Here is a 13160-nt window from a genome sequence, read left to right on the forward strand (position 1 = left end):
TGGCAGTGGCCAACAGAGGCTAGAGGTGAGGCCAGGAAGAAAAATCTTAAAGTTCATGGGACCCCAGCAAGTACAAGGCAATGACTCCCCACATCTTTGCATAGACATAAGGTAAGTGATATTTAATGTAAAATTAATATGTTCATTTTCTTATTGCCTTATAACTTGACTTTCAAAAAATTCCCTTTCTGTACAGTAGGCTTCTCTCTCAAAATTGGAGAAACTGCATATCAGCCTAGAATCACAGATAAGTGTTTATATATATAAATATACACACACACACCACACTTCAATACATCTTGCACATAATTTTCTACACAAATCCTTAGGCAGTGATGATGATGCAGAAACACCTCATACAATTCTTGCCAAACAGTTATTGGATTTTTCACATGAAGACACACACACACACAAATGAGTTTATTAACTGTAAGCTGGAGTCAAGATTGCCGGGAGAAATATCAATAACCTCAGATATGCAGATGACACCACCCTTATGGCAGAAAGTGAAGAGGAACTCAAAGCCTCTTGATGAAAGTGAAAGAAGAGAGTGAAAAAGTTGGCTTAAAGCTCAACATTCAGAAAATGAAGATCATGGCATCTGGTCCCATCACTTCATGGGAAATAGATTGGGAAACAGTGGCTGACTTTATATTTTGAGGCTCCAAAATCACTGCAGATGGTGATTGAAGCCATGAAATTAAAACATGCTTACTCTTTGGAAGGAAAGTTATGACCAACCTAGATAGCATATTCAAAAGCAGAGACATTACTTTGCCAACAAAGGTCTGTCTAGTCAAGGTTATGGTTTTTCCAGTGGTCATGTATGGATGTGAGAGTTAGACTGCGAAGAAGGCTGAGCGCCGAAGAATTGATGCTTTTGAACTGTGGTGTTGGAGAAGACTCTTGAGAGTCCCTTGGACTGCAAGGAGATCCAACCAGTCCATCCTAAAGGAGATCAGTCCTGGGTGTTCATTGGTAGGACTGATTTTGAAGCTGAAACTCCAATACTTTGGCCACCTCATGCAAAGAGCTGACTCATTTGAAAAGACCCTGATGCTGGGAAAGATTGAGGGCATGAGGAGAAGGGGACGACAGAGGACAAAATGGTTGGATGGCATCACTGACTCAGTGGACATGGATTTGGGCGGACTCCAGGAGTTGGTGATGGACAGGGAGGCCTGGTGTGCTGCAGTTCATGGGGTCACAAAGAGTCAGACACGACTGAGAGACTGAACTGAACTGATGGTAATTATTTACTATTCACTACATAGAAGTGGATCATCATAAAGGTCTTCCTCCTTGTCTCTTTACCCGTGGTAGGCTGAGGACAAGGAGGAAGAGAAGGGGTGGATCTTGCTACTGTTGATGCAAGTAGCACACAGTGAGGTCAGGCAAACTGAAACATCAGAGCTTGGAGCGCGGAAAGTTTTATTGCAAGGCCATGCAAGGAGACAGGTGGCCCATGCCCTGAAAGTCTAGAACTCCCCTGAAGCCTTTAAAGTACTTTTAAAACCCAGGTGAGGGAGGGGACTCTCACTGTCTGTGGTCAGCGTGTATACAAGTCCCTAAACAGCCAATGGTGTGGTAGCAAGGTGGTGTCACAGAGATTAACATTATCAGTCCTTTGGTTCCAGGAGGCCTGGGCCTATGTGCTCATGGTCCTCGATAGCTAACACCTTCCATTGGGGGGAGGTGTTTGGAGGTAGTGGTTTAAATCTGCCAAACAGCTCAGGAAATGTGCATCAAACACTATTATCTAGGTACTTCAGAGAGGAGCTAAAGCAGAGGTTATGTGGGAAGGCCTGTCCTGGGAAGGCCCCATAGGGTCTTGGTGAATTACACTTTCTACGGAGTAGAAGAGATGGAGGGAGCGGAAGGGAAGGCAGGAGAGATGGGCACACTCAGTGTAACTTTTCAGAAATGCATTGTAATTTCTATCTGACTTTCTTGCTTTTTCGTTTGTCTAAAAATATTTCAATATGGTACCTGTCCTTTTCCCACCATTTGATTTCATTTCAGTGCGCATGTCATGGGGGAGTCCATGTCCTAAGAGAAGTCAGAGCAGCCTTGAATAGTCAAACCCTCCTGCCAGATTGTCTAATGTAAATTTGTCTGCTGGCACTGCCTCTTCTACATCTTCTTCTTTATCATCTGACACTGGTTGGGGAGTGCTCATCTCCATCAAGCTGAATTCTGTGTATTCCTCTAATGTGGTGTTCATTAGCTCTTGAGTTTCTCCATGATTCATATCTTGAAACTCTGGACACACCCCTGACCCCCCCCCCCCCCTTTGCCACGTCTACAGTCTCATTCCTGACTTCCTTGATTGGCTCTATTGTAAATTCTGTGAACTCATACACAACATCTGGAACAGTTTTTGCTGGCAGGAATTTATTATTTCAGGTTTGATGGCTTTCACATTTTTTCCTTCAGCAACTATGGTATCTTCAATGCTGTAATCCTTCCAGACTGGCACGATGATCTCTCTGTCAGGGTTCTCTTCCATAGTGTTGAAAACTTTTTCCATAGAGTACTGTGTGTAATGAGCCTTGAAGTCCCTTGTGATCCCCTGATCTAGAGGCTAAATTACAGACCTGGTGTTTGGGGGCAACTAGATCACTTCGACTTTGTAGATGTTGGCCGGTTGCATTGTCCAGTATTAAAAGAACTTTAAAAGTCAGTCTGTTACTGGCAAGATACTTCCTGACTTCAGGGATGAGCATTGATGGAACCAACGCAGAAAAAGGTCTCTTGTTGTCCAAGCCTTCTGGTTGTACAACCAAAAGACTGACAGTTGGCATTTATCATCTCCGTTTAAGACTTGAAAGTGAGCAACTTCATTGGTAAAGGCAGCCTTAATCGTAAACCCAGTTGCATTTGCACCAAACAATAGAGTTCTATTCTTCCTTCCTATCTTAAATCCTGGTGCTCATTTCTCTTCCGTAGTAGTAAATGTCTCTTGTGGCATTTTTTTGTTTTCCAGAACAGGACTCCAGTTCAGGCAGAAATCCTTTCTCCTCAATAATTTTCTTAATGGCACTAGAGAACTGATCAACTACGTCTCTGTTGGCAGAAGCTTCTTTTCCTGTCTTGATATTTTTTAAGCCAATCCTTTCTCTGAAATGATCAAACCATCCTTTGCCGGCATCAAAGTCTCCAGCTTTAGATCCTTCACCTTCCTTTTGCTTTTTCTCAAGTTTTGTTAATCTATGAATATTCCTTTCTTATAGTAATCCTGCAAGTACATAAAAGCTGCATTTCCAATATGAGATAAAAAGATGTTTCACAAAAGGTGCAAGGTTTTCACACCTCCTGGGATAGCTGCAGTGATGACTATGAATTTTCTTTTGTTTACAATGGTCCTTACATACAATTCTTTTATCTTGAAATGGTGGGCAATGCAGACCTCAATCTACAGTATACATCCTCAAAATATTAAAAATAGAACTGTCATATGACCCAACAATGTCACTTCTGAGTCTATTTCTGAAGGAAATGAAATCACTATCTTATCTGTGCCGCCATGTTCACTGTAGCATTAAGTACATTAACCAAGATTTTGAAATAAACTCTGTGTCTATTCATGGATAATGAGTAAAGAAAACGAAGTATCTTTCTAATACCTACCTGTCATCTGTATCTGTGTATCTAGATATTATACATAATGGAATATTATTCAGTCTTAAAAAATAAGGAAATCCTGTCATTTGTAACAACATAGATGAATTTTGAGGGCATTATTTTAAGTGAAAGTAGTCGGACAGAAAAAGACAAATACTGTATGGTCCTACTTACATGGCAAATCTAAAGAAGAAAAAGAGACTCATAGAAGTAGACAATAGAGTGGCGGTCGCAGGGTGGAGAAATGGGTAAAGGTGGTCAAAGGTAAAAGGTTCTAACAAGTTAAGTTCTGGGGAAGTAATGTAGAGCGTGGGGCTATAACCAACAACACTGTGTTCTACATTTGAAAGTTGCTAAAAGAGTAGATCTTAAAAGACCCCATCACACACACACACGCAAACTGTAAGCATGTGAGGTGATAGATATGTTCATTAATTGTACTGTAATCATTTTGCAGTATATTCAGTTCAGTTCAGATCAGTCACTCAGTTGTGTCCTACTCTTTGCGACCCCAAGAATCGCAGCACACCAGGCCTCCCTGTCCATCACCATCTCCCAGAGTTCACTCAGACTCACGTCCATCGAGTCGGTGATGCCATCCAGCCATCTCATCCTCGGTCGTCCCCTTCTCCTCCTGCCCCCAATCCCTCCCAACATCAGAGTCTTTTCCAATGAGTCAGCTCTTCGCATGAGGTGGCCAAAGTGGAGTTTCAGCTTTAGCATCAGTCCTTCCAATACTTATACATTAATATATGTTATTTATACCTCAATTTTTTAAAAACCTAAATTTTTAAAATATTTTATGAAAATTCACTAGCAATAAGAGAAATATGGTTTTGAAAGTATAACATGCAAAGATTTCAGTCCTGGTTAATGGAGAGCTTAAATATTAGCCAAGAAGAAGACAAAGCAGCACCTTTACTAAAAGTCGAGTGAGTGCACCTTGGTAAAACATCTGGAACTCAGAAATGTAGGTTTTATGCTATTATAGGATGCAAAAGCAATTATTTTTCAACTATTTTGGGGTTCAGATGCCTTTGAGATTCCATCAAAGTTATGATCTCTGGCCCAAAGGTATATATATAACCTATGTACATACAATATCTGACATGCTATAAAAGAGCTTGCAGAAGGAAATGGCAACTCACTCCAATATTATAGCCTTGAAAATCCCACAGACAGAGGAGCCTGGTGGGCTACAGTCCATGGGGTCGCAAATAGTCGGATATGACTTAGCGACAGCACTTTAAAGAACTTCATGAAAGTGGGAGTGTCATGGGTTCCTTGGAGTTTATCCATGGACTCCTGGGATTCAACTGATACCAGGATAAAAAATGTTTTCCTAAATCCTCAAAGCCATAGAAATTTGCAGCACCAAGAAGCTGCCTTTTACTACTAAACAAGACGGTCATATTTCTTTCTCTCTCTCTCTTTTTTTCTACTTTTTACTTTCTACTGGAGTATAGCCAGTTATCAATGTTGTGATAGTTTCAGGTGAACAGCACAGGGACTCAGTCATACTTACACAAGTATCCATTTTCCCCGAAACTCCCCTCCCATCCAGGCTGCCATGTAACATTGAGCAGAGTACCCTGTGCTATACAGTAGGTCCTTGTTGGTTATCCATTTTAAATAAAGCAGTGTGTACATGTCCATCCCGAACTCCCTAACTATCCTTTCCCCCATTCTTCCCCCCAGCAAGACATGGTCATCTTTCTTAATAGTATTTTTTATAGTAGGCTTGCTGCTACTGCTGCTGCTGCTAAGTCACTTCAGTCATGTCCAACTCTGTGTGACCCCACAGGTGGCAGCCCACCAGGCTCCCCCGTCCCTGGGATTCTCCAGGCAAGAACACTGGAGTGGGTTGCCATTTCCTTCTCCAATGCAGGAAAGTGAAAAGTGAAAGTGAAGTCGCTCAATCGTGTCCGACTCTGTGCAACCCCATGGACTGCAGCCTACCAGGCTCCTCCGTCCATGGGATTTTCCAGGCAAGAGTACTGGAGTGGGGTGCCATTGCCTTCTCTGATAGCAGGCTTAGATTTATTTAAAAAATAGAAGATAGTAAGGATAGTTCCCATACATCCCAAATCCAGTTAACATCTTCCATGACTATGAAACCAACATTGATACATTATGACATTACCATTAACAAAACCCCATGCATTACAGGTTTATTCATTTCTACCTAGTGTCCTTTTCTATCCTAGGATCAATACATCACATTACACTTAGTCATAATATTTCCTGAAGCTCCTCAGGGCTGTTACTGTTTCAAAGACTTTGCTGTTTTTGATGAAGAGGGTCATGTTTCTTTAGTGGTCTTTCTAAATATTGAGTTGCAATTTTGTAAGAACATTTCATCCTCCAGTTCCTATAACGTTTCCACTAGCTGTAGCACGTCAGATCCTACCAAACCTTCTGCTAGTGTTTTCTATCCATACTGGTGAGAGTGCCCATTGCTAATGATAATTATCCATTTCCTGTGATCCTAAAAATGGGGTTGAGCTCTGTGGCCTGGGGATTCTCACTGGGAAAATGAACCCACCTCTAAATCCAAGTCACTCTGCATCAAAGGATCAATCAGTGTGTAGACATTACCAAGACTGTGATTCTCACCATTCTCACTTAGTGGAAATCATTGCCTGTAAGGTCATGTGTGTAAAACTGCTCCTGGATATGGAAAGAGAGATCAGAGCTACAGGCTGACTGGTATTTGTGTTTTTGACCAGTGTGGAAAATTATCTGTGACTAATTTGTTTTTTTTCTTGATCCCAAGTCATTGGCCTAGCTTTATCTTAGACTATCTGTGAATGGATGTAATCTGACCTAGTTTTTCCAGTAAATGAGTATGTATTCCACTCTCTGCCTTAGGTAAGGAAGAGAACATTCAGATTTTTCACTAAATGTTATATCCACGACCTGTTTCCAACTTTTTTGAAGAAAGAAGCCTCTTTAGGCTAAGCATATCTCAGAAGCGTTGCATGTTAGTTTCTTCTTTTTGCTCCCTAACTCCTTATTTATAGCTTCAAGATATTGGCAGGAACAAATTCCTTCAGCTATTTTTTGCATAGCGTTGTCTAAACACTTTATTTTGGGGCCCCCTTTTTTCCCTCACCCATCTACTTGTAGTGTCTGTAAAAATAGAGCCTCAAGCTGCTTAAAGGCAACCACTCTGCAGTATATCCCTGAATCTTTCATTAAAACAACAACAGTCCTTAGGTTATTTAGGAGAATACCTTAGGAATGGATGCTGAAAACTACTCCCAAGTTGGCCACCGAAAAACTGAGTACCCTTTGCTAATTAGTATGGGTCACAGGTCATCCAAGAGTATCCTCCATTGCATGACTCGAGGTGGGTCATGGCTCTTGCACGAAGATTATTCAGTTATGTTTACTCTGTTGTAATCTTTGAGAGGAAGGCCACATCCCTATGCAAAGTTAGGATGTCACTTGAGGGGTGCGGTTACTTATGATGTGAATAAGTAAAAGGAAACAGAAAAGGCAGCGTGTGGTTGAGTCCTAGGCAGAAGTGAAGGTCTAGCCCTCATAGTCCTGACCAGCAGCCCCTAAACTTAGCTGCCTGTCAGCACTAGTAAAGGAAATTTTAAAACATACGTGAGTTTCTAAGCTCATGTCCAGAGTCTGATTCAGTAAGCATGGGGTGAGTTCTATCATGTGGATATTTTAAAATATGATCTGACATTTCTGATACATGTTCATGTTTAGAATTACTTCTTATACCAGTGTCCATAATCCTTTTGCATCATTGATGCCATTCAGAATCTGATGAAAGCTATGGGCCAATTTCTTAAAGAAATGCATATATACCCTCCAAAACTGTATGGTGAGTGGATCATCTAAACACCATGTCTGATCACATCTCTCTGTTGCCTACAAGTACCCAGTGATTCTCCTATAACTAATTGAGGTCACACTCCTTTACATGGCTTTCTAGGTCTTTCAAGACTACTTCACCATGTCCTTCCAAGTTTCCTCTAGTTTTGAAGCAACAGTGAACTGTATACAGCTACCTGACCGTGTTTTTAGCATCTTTACCTTTTGCTATGCCTGTTGCCTGGGATTCTATTCTCTTTCCTTCCCCAACCTATGATAGGTGACTATTCATGGATGCCTTTAGATTGAATTCAGACAATTCTTCCTCCAGAATTTCTGATCCAGTCTCCCTAGTCCACTGCCCAAAGTGTGTTCGGTTCTCTTCATCTGTTCTATCATAGCATCTTGTGCATATTTCTTTCTTAGCACATACTATTCTGAAGGTTTCTGTTTAGGTGGCTGTCTGGCACAACGTGAGGAAATAAGTAAGAGCAAGAAAGTTTCCTTTGTCATTTTGTCACCTAGTCATTAGATAGTGCCTACCCAGAGTTTTTCCAGTAGTCATGCACGGACGTGAGAGTTGGACCATAAAGAAGGCTGAGTGCTGAAGAATTGATGCTTTCGGACTGTGGTGTTGGAGAATACTCTTCAGAGACCCTTGGACAGCAAGGTCAAACCAGTCAATCCTAAAGAAAATCAGTCCTGAGTATTCATTAGAAGGACTGATGCTGAAGCTGAAGCTCTGATATTTTGGCCACCTGATGTGAAGAGCCAACTCACTGAAAAAGACCCTGATCCTGGAAAGATTGAAGGCAGGAGGAGAAGGGGATGACAGAAGATGAGATTGTTGGATGGCATCACCAATTCAATGGACATGAGTTTCAGCAAACTCCGGGAGATCGTGAAGGACAGGGAAGCCTTGTGTGCTGCAGTCCATGGGGTGGCAAAGAGTCAGACATGACTGAGCAACTGAACAACAATACCCAAAATTAGCACTCAGTGAGTGTTTGTTGACTGAATACCTAGGAAGAATTTGGAAGACTAGGGAAGGTAAATTCAGGCAGGATTGATTCAATATGCTCTTTATGACATGGAAGCAGAGTAGGAAGTTGGAAGCAACTTTTTGGTGAGGATCATGCATTAATGTAACTGAACATTTGAAAGCAGAGGGAACACTGTATCTGGCCAATCAGAATATCTAAATTCAGACTTCTTTCACTTTTCTTTTGTTATCCCCCAACTTTAGTAAAAATCATATTTAATCATAGTAGCTCATTCCAGTATTCTTACCTGGAGAATCCCATGGACAGAGGAGCCTGGCAAGCTACATACAGTCCATGGAGTTGCAAAGAGTCAAATATAACTGAGTCAGTATTTGTTAATGCATACACATTCATTCAAAAATTATTGTGAAGTGCCTATCAGCATTTACCTTTGACTAACTTAAGTCTTATTCTCTTCAAGAAAAAGCCCTAAGCTACAAAAAAATTTTTTAAATTCATCAGAAAGTTTTCTCACCCACCAAACCACTACACACACACACACACACACACACACACACACACACACAAAGTGGATCTGGCTGCCGGAGGTGTGACTATGGAAGGACTTTCTTATCTGAGACCCTGATGCTTTTATGGTAATTCAGAAGAGTTCTGAGGCTACATCTGACATCAGTCTTGGCAAAATGCTAACAGGTGAAGCAGGAAGCTGAGGCCCTTTTGCCTCTTCTGTTTTTGACATTTACTTTCCTCTTCATACCACCAGATGGGTAGTGGTTCATCAGGGGATATATTTAGCAACCTGCAAAAAACTTACTGTACTCTGGAGAGAGGAAGGGGTGAGTATGGGTGGTATTTTTTTTAACTCTATTATTATTAGAGAGGTTAGATTTTTTTTTCTATTTTGATAGTTGTTGTGCAAAGCAGCAACCTTAAAACCATGCAGTGAATTGTGAATCAGAGTATAAGAGCACGAAGCAGTCTTCTAGAAAAGTCTGGGACAAGGCTCATTGTTGTCTTCTGCCATGAGTGGGATGTGAAGGACACTGATGGTGGCTTCTCCCCTTGCCTTGCTCCACAGGCCATGGTGCACTATGAAGGAAGCTCTCTCTCAGGTCTGGGGACTACATGTCTCCCAGCAAGGTATTTGTCTGCGGAGGTCAAAAGAAGCACAGGCAGTGTCCACACCATGCAGGGACAACATGGTCTTGGTGGACCAGAGATACTGTGGGTCATGTCAAAACTGGAGAGTGGGTAGACGCATAAGAAAATTCCAGGTGATGAAAATATGTCAAAAGTTAAGAGAATAGGATCATCAGGAACATACAGTGGCAAGAGCAGTGAACCAGAACACTTCATTCAAATAAAAGTCAGTGGATGTCTCGTCTGTCTGTGTAGCTGGTTGTGGGGGGCTTCCCAGGTGGTCCTAGTGGTAAAGAGTCTGCCTGCCAATGCAGAATATGCAAGAGATACAGTTTGGTCCCTGGGTCAGGAAAATCCTCTAGAGTAGGAAATGGCAATCCACTCCAGTATTCTTGCCAGGAAAATTCCATGGACAGAGCAGCCTGGAGAGCTATAGTCCATGGGGTCACAAAGAATCAGACATGACTGAACGACTGAACACACATACACGCTCACACACACACACACACACACACACACACACACAGCTGGTAATGGACCAAACCTACCATCAAGACAACTAGGAAAGCAGCCAAAAAAGGCAGTTTGAATAAATGGGTTAGGGGCCTAGACTGAGAGGAAAGAGGAACTTAATGCGGTAAGTACAATATTCTGTGCCCCACTTTGCCTGAGGAACATTTGCCTATTCATTAAGCTCTGCAGGGTAAGGGGCTGAGAAGCTAGGCAGAGAAATACCCAAAGAGGCAGGGATCTGGCAGGGCTCTTGGAAATCTCATGGTGACAAATAGACAAATATCAGGTTTGGGCCCATGAAGGCAGCCATGACTTGAGACAACAAGATTCTGGAGATAAGATGCTGAAGGGAAGAGACCATGGGTAATAAACGGAGTAAAATTCACAGGATAAAAACCAAGTTTTGGTATCCTCCCAGTACTGAGGGGAAATAGATTAAAATTGAGACACCATGAAGGAATAAGTGTCTACTAAACATCCCAAATTCTTATTTGGGACCCCTGAAAGGTTAGACTCAAGACTATAGGCAAACAGAAATAGAGAAAACTTTCAGTCTTAAATCTAGCTTTGAGATTGCTACTGGGAATGAGATAATCTACCTCACCAGTTTCACCACTCTTTTCTCCTTGAACCTGTTCAATCAGTCATGCTCATGTTCATTTGCTAAGTTGTGTCCGACTCTGCAACCCTATGGACTGAAGCCTGCCAGGCTGCTCTGTCCATGAGATTTCCCAAGCAAGAATCCTGGAGTGGATTGCCAGTTTCTCCTCCAGGGGATTTTCCTGACCCAGAGGTCCAATCCATGTCTCCTGCTTCTCCTGCATTGGCAGGCAGATTCTTTACCACTGAGCCATCTCAATGCAAAGATGCAAGTGACTCTCAGGGACTTATGAGGCTAAGACAAAATAGTATAACTTACACCTGCCCCTTTTGGAATGTTCTCTGTCAACATGTCCTCTTTGGGAAGTCATTTGCTTCTCATGATGTCCTTCTACCTTGATATCATAATGTGTGGGAAGTGACTCCAGCTAGCTCTCATCTTTACCAGCTATCCCAGGAAACAAACATATGAGTAACAGAGTCAGCTCCCCAGAAGATACTACATGGAGAAGAACAGGGGCCCCAGTCATATGGGTCTCTTTGGTTCTATCTCAGTCATCTCCAGCTCTTTGAACTGCCACAGCTATGACCCTAAAAAGCATGAAAAAGAGATGAAGTATCCCTTCTGGATTCTACCTGAATTCCTGGCCCCCAAAATCATGATAATAAATATCATCATAATAAATTATTATTTTCTTATGAAACTGACTTTTGGAGTGGTTTTGTTTAGCAGCACTAATTAATGAAAGCATGTCCTGTTTGGCTACCTGCCAGATGACACAGTGAGTAACATCATTTCTGCAGGAGAAGAACATCATTCAAAATGTTTACAGTTTTTCATAGGCAATATCTGGCATTCAATCAAAAATTATAAGTACTATCAAAAATAGAACAAAGAAAGAAATGAATAATAGTGCAAAACTACAGGTGGTCCAAAATTGGAACCAGTCAGATACAGACTTTAAAATAACTGTCATTAATATAATTCAAGAGAAAACGATATGGAACCTTTCACCAAAAACCCTGAAACCCAGTTTTAAAAAAGAATCAACTGTAAAACCAAAACACACAATAACTGAATTTAACAGTTTAAAAAACTAATTTAGCAGCTGATTGAGCATAGATGAAGAGATTAGTAAGCTGGAAAATCTAAGAAGAAAAACTCAGATTGAAAGTGGGAAAAAACCAAACTGTAAGGTATGAAAAAGATCATAAAAGACAAGAAAGACAAGAAAAACACTGACTATATAACTGCCATCTACAAGAAAAAGAGAGGTGAAAAATAGGCACCACAATATTTGAAGAAAAAAATGGTTGAGAATTCCTTAAAATGAAATAATTGATATCAACCCAAAGATGCAAAGGTATTTATAAAGCCCAGGAAGAGCAAATACAAAGAAAAGCACATCTAGACACTTCAAAATAAGCTGCTGAAAAAAAAAAAAAAAAAACAAGAAAAAGAGAAACTCGGAAAAGCATCCAGGGTAGAAAGAATCAAACTTCAAACATTGATTCAATTAGATAATCAGCTGACTTTTAAATAGAAAGCATTGAAGCCAGAATGTAATGGAAAGAATATTTAAGTCTCTGAAAGAAAAATGATGGCAACAGAGAACACTTAACCCTGAAAAAATATCCTTTATATGTGAAAATGAAATAAGGACATTTCAACGCAAATAAAAACTGAGGAAGTTGATTTCCCATAGGCCTGCATGAAAAGAAGTGATGAGAATTCTTAAGGAAAAAAGAAAGACTCCATGTATGGATGTAAAAATACAAAAATGAATGAAGAAATACTCATTACTTCAGTCAATATCATTTCATGTCTACTTTGGAAGAAGATTCTACTGTACATCCGTCTTTGCCTTCAAACACAATCTTTGTATTCAGGGACAATCTGTTACTTAGACTGGTATGATTCATTCCATTCAGGTCTCATCTCTTTTATTTGAACATCCCAAGAAAATTTCTACATCAAAGTCTTCACATTTTTTTGTACCTTCTGCCTTGAGTGCTCTTCCTCCAAAATATCTGCATGGTTTGTTCCCTCACTTCTTTCAGAATCTCACTGTGACCATCACAGTTGGTGCTTTCCAGACATCTGTGTCTAAAATGTCAAAGCCTTCATATGAGAACTTTATAACCCCTTTTTCTTTACCATTCACCACTATCTAATAAATTACAGATTTTTCTTCTTGATATGATTATTTTCCCCTAATAAAATAATAATAATGTATTATTATATACATTATGGAGAAGGCAATGGCACCCCACTCCAGTACTCTTGCCTGGAAAATCCCATGGATGGAGGAGCCTGGTAGGCTGCAGTGCATGGGGTCATTAGAGTTGGGCATGACTGAGTGACTTCACTTTCACTTTTCACTTTCATGCATTGGAGAAGGAAATGGCAACCCACTCCAGTGTTCTTGCCTGGAGAATTCCAGG

This window comes from Bos indicus x Bos taurus, chromosome 14 (assembly GCF_003369695.1).
Source record: "Bos indicus x Bos taurus breed Angus x Brahman F1 hybrid chromosome 14, Bos_hybrid_MaternalHap_v2.0, whole genome shotgun sequence".
In the NCBI taxonomy this organism is placed as follows: domain Eukaryota; kingdom Metazoa; phylum Chordata; class Mammalia; order Artiodactyla; family Bovidae; genus Bos; species Bos indicus x Bos taurus.